This window comes from Tarenaya hassleriana, unplaced genomic scaffold (genome assembly GCF_000463585.1).
Source record: "Tarenaya hassleriana unplaced genomic scaffold, ASM46358v1 Cleome14, whole genome shotgun sequence".
Lineage (NCBI taxonomy): Eukaryota > Viridiplantae > Streptophyta > Magnoliopsida > Brassicales > Cleomaceae > Tarenaya > Tarenaya hassleriana.
Window position 1 is genome coordinate 2,222,930 of NW_010964598.1, and position 4,998 is coordinate 2,227,927.

Genomic DNA, 4,998 nt, shown 5'->3' on the forward strand with positions numbered 1-4,998 from the left:
GGTCCGCGTTGATAACAGACCGTCCGTTATGGTTTGCCTGGAACGGACGGTCCACGTGAGCAGACCGTCCGTTCTGACTTGCTGGAACGGACGGACCACTTGTATATTTTGACCGTCCGTTCCGGGTTTTGGGTTTTTCGGAAATTAGACCGAATTAGGGTTAAATCACCTTATAAGAAGGAGATTAAAACCCTAATCGTGGGGGAGACAAAAAGAGCCGACTTTTAACAGAAATTCTAAGTGCTTTTGGTCAGATCCAAAGAGCTCAAGGAATTCTAAGTCCCGTTTTCTCAAAACGAAAAACCGAATAGCAGATTCGAGTCCTAGCAGACAAGTTCCAATCGTTGGAATCCATCCCGTGGTGTGGATACGTGTAGAGGGCGAGGTATTCTTCCTGCCTTTCGTGATCAGACGTGTTCTTCGATTGATACAGACCCTAGATCGATTGAGGTAAGCGTTCTAACGTTTTTACGATTCAATAGCAGCATGGTTCTAGGGTTCTATAAATTTTTGTTTTACTTCCGCTGCACAAACCCTAGAATCGATCTCTTGGGAATAGGATTCGCTTTAGAGATACCAGGAAACCCTTCAGTGGTATCAGAGCCTGGTTGCTCTGTTTTGATTTCGTAGAACCCGATCACGCACATTTTAGGATTTGAATTGTTTGAATCCATGTTTGCTTTGATTTATATGCATGTTTGATGATTGAATCTAGTGTAGATTGCATATTTCATGTTGCATAGAGTGCAGGAGTTCAAATTTTGGGTTAACAGATGAATTCGGATCAGTTTCGGATCTGATCGGGGCCCAAAACATGGGAGAACGTGATCTGATCACGTTGATGAACCCTAGACCGTTTGTTCTGAGTAAGCCAGACCGGACGGTCCGGGGTGGCAGACTGAAGCTACGGAACGGGAGGTTGAACCTCGAATTGCAGGTCTGGACCGGATGGTCTGAGTGTCAGAACGTCCGTTCCAGATGCTGAGGCAAGACCGTCCCGTTCTGTGGCTGGACTGGTTGTTCTAAGAAGTGCGGACCGTCCGTTCTGTCTTGCAGACCGTCCGTTCCATGGCTGAGAGCGGACCGTCTGTCTGTTCCGTCTGTTCTCCAAGGCTGGTCCGTCCGTTCCACACTTGGAACGGACGGTCTGAGGCCCAGACTCCGAGTGTTTTTTCCGTTTTCTAATCCGATTATGCAATTGTTGTGTAATCTGATTAACTGTGACTCAAATAGACATGATTTATTCTTATGGATGGTCCATAGTGAATGAATGCATGTAACTTAATCAAGATATTGGATATGCTTGATTGAGTGGGAGCTTCGAGATTGGGATTACATAATCGAATGGATTGTCTATTCGGATTATGTTAATCATTGCACAGAAACCGGTTAGATCCAGGAGCTCTATGAGTAAAGCACTTGTCAAGGCCTCGATCGTACGTGTCATGGGCCATGCCAAAGCTGGGTGTGCCGTATTATCTTGGTGAGCAAGATGGAGAAATGGTGGTTCTCATAGCTTGAAAGTAGATACTTGATCTAAGTGTGGTTTCAAAAATCCCTTATTTATGTAATGCTGAGTGTGTACCTCCCATTACTAGAGCGCCTGTCAAGGCATCGATCGTCCGTAACACGGGTCATGCCAAAGCTAAGCGTGCCGGATTATCTTTGTGAGGCACGGTAGGAAATCGTGGTTCCTACAGCTTGAATTTTGCATCTATGTTGTCATTGTTTGATGATGGACTAGCTGGTAGTAGATCATAGATATGTAGACACTGATTGATGATGGGCTAGCTGGTAGTTGATCATTAACAGAATCTGCATTTTGTTTTTAACGTTCTGTTTTTTTGTAGGACATGGCGTCAACCGGTAGCGTACCGAGTTTGACAATGCGATCTATCCTTGAGAAGGATAAGCTGACAGGGACGAACTTCTTAGACTGGTATCGAAACTTGAGAATTGTTCTCAAGGACGATAAGAAGTCTTACGTCCTGAAGAGGCTCTACCACCAGAGCCTGCAGCCAATGCCACGAGAGCCGTCAAGGATGATTGGTTGAAGCATCAGACTGACGACATCCAGATCTCCTGTCTCATGTTGGGAAGCATGGCCCCGAATCTGCAGAGGCAGTTTGAGGGGAAGAGCATGTTTGATATGATCAATCAGCTCAAGACCATGTTTGAGGAGCTAGCGCGTACAAAAAAGTACAAGACGTTGAAAGCTCTGGTGAAGACGGAGATGCCGAGAGGCAGCTCTGTCAACACCCACGTCCTCAACATGCGAGCTCATGTTGAGGAACTTGAGCGCATGGGAGTGACACTCGATGCTGACTTGGTTGTAGACTTGATCCTTATGTCATTGCCTGAGGATTATAACCCGTTCGTGATGCAGTATCATATGCATGGGATGACTAAGAGCTTAGCCGAACTGCATGGGATGTTGAAATCGGCTGAGCAGGATATCGTGGTGCCCAAGACTGTGCTTGCTGTAGAGAAAAACTACAGCAAGAAGCGGCGGGGTAAAGCCAAGAAAAAGGCGGCGAAAAAGGCAAAAGTTTCCTCTACGCCTAAGCCTAAGCCCGATAAGGGTGACTGTCATTACTGCGGAGTGTCTGGACACTGGAAGCGTAATTGTCACCTTTACTTGGAGCATCTGAAGGACAAGAAGCTTGGTGAAGTTTCTGCCTCAGATATCCACGTTATAGAGGCTAACATCTGTACTATATCTTCATGGGTATTAGATACCGGAAGTGCCTCACACATTTGTGAAAATGTGCAGGGACTAAGAAGAAGTAGGATGTTGGCTAAGGGAGAAGCGGATCTACGCGTCGGAAAAGGAGCAAGAGTTGCTGCATTGTGTGTTGGCGTTTATGATTTGCATCTTCCTTCTGGACTTGTTTTAGAATTGAGTAATTGTTACTATGTTCCTGCGATTAGCAGAAACATTATTTCTATTTCTTGTCTGGATTTGGATGGTTTTCAATTTGTGATTGAGAACTCGAGTTTGATGATTTATCGAGTCGATATTTACTATGGTAATGGTTATCTAGTTAATGGTTTATACGTCTTGAATGATCAGCCTTCGAACTCAACATCGTCCATCTATAGCGTGAGTACTAAACGGTTTAAGCCGAACGACTTAAACCCGACCTTTCTCTGGCATTGTCGTCTAGGCCATATAAACGAGAAGCGCATTCAGAAGCTTCATTCTGAAGGTCTTCTGGATTCATTTGACTTTGAGTCTCTTGAATCTTGCGAGTCTTGTTTGATGGGCAAGATGAGAAAACATCCTTTCAAGGGGAAAGGACAGAGAGCGAAAGAGTTATTGGATAAAGTATCAATACATCGAATGTATCTCAATGAAGCTCATAATCAGTACATCATAGAGCACTAAACCAACAATCTCCCACTTGCTCTAATCATGAACTGCTAAACATCTAATGCCCATATCCCTGACATGACCCTCATGCTTCGACGAAGGGAGAGGTTACACAATGTTGTCGACAATGTTGTCATCTGTCGACACTCTGCAAATGTGTACGTCTCCTCTGTCTATGATCTCCCTGATAAGGTGAAATCGTCCGAGTATGTGTTTGGATCGTTGATGGGATCTGGGTTCTTCCGCTTGTGCGATCGCTCCATTGTTGTCACAATACAGAGCAATGGGGCTATCAGCACTAGGAATGACACCCAAGTCGCCAACAAACAGCTTTCTTTGCTGCGTCCGACGCTGCAATATACTCAGCTTCTGTAGTAGAATCTGCAACGGTCGCCTGCTTGGAACTCTTCCAGCTAACAGCGCCTCCGTTTAAGCAGAAAACATAGCCAGACTGCGATCTATAGTCATCCGGGTCTAACTGGAAACTAGCATCGGAGTAACCCTTTACAGCGAGCTCGTCTTCCGACCCACCGTATACCAAGAACACATCCTTAGTCCTTCTCAAGTACTTAAGGATGTTCGCGATCCAGTGCGACTCACCTGGATCTGACTGGTATCTACTCGTAATGCTCAACGCTTAGGATACAGCCGGTCTCGTACAAAGCATGGACTACATGATGGATCCAATTGCCGAAGCATATGGAATCCGATCCATGCGTTCTCGCTCATCAGGTGTCGTAGGACACTGACTCTTGCAGAGAACTGTGCCACTGCTCATCGGTAAGGTTCCTTTCTTGGAATCTTGCATCTTGAACCGTTTCAAGACCTTATCGATGTAAGTACTCTGACACAATCCTAGAAGACGCCTAGATCTATCTCTATAGATCTTAATGCCTAATACATAGGCTGCTTTTCCTAGGTCCTTCATAGAAAACTGTGTTCCTAGCCAAGACTTTACGTCTTGCAAGGTAGGAACGTCATTCCCTATAAGGAGAATGTCATCCACGTACAACACTAGAAATACAACTGTACTCATTGTCTCATCAAAACGAAGGTTCCAGCTTCTTGAAGCCTGCTTCAGTCCATAAATGGACCTCTGAAGCTTGCACACCATCCTCGGGTTCCTTGGATCTACAAAACCTTCGGGTTGTATCATGTACACATCCTCAGTCAAGTTCCCGTTAAGGAACGCGGTCTTGACATCCATTTGGCATATCTCATAGTCGTAATATGCGGCTATGGCAAGTAGGATTCTGATGGACTTCAGCATAACTACGGGCGAAAATGTCTCATCATAGTCAATACCATGAATTTAACGGAATCCTTTCGCCACAAGTCGTGCCATATACGTGTGCACGTTGCCATCCATGTCGGTTATCTTCTTGAAGATCCACTTGCATCCGATGGGTTTTATCCCTTCAGATGCATCAACTAGAGTCCATACTTGGCTGTCTGACATGGATTGCATCTCGGACTTCATAGCATCGCGCCATTTCTCGGAATCCGGACTCGCCATAGCCTCTGGGTATGTGGTAGGCTCATCATGTTCCAATAACATGAGCTCCTCATTCCCAGTCACGAGAAATCCGTATCTCACAGGCTCTTGGCGAATCCTGCCTGATCTC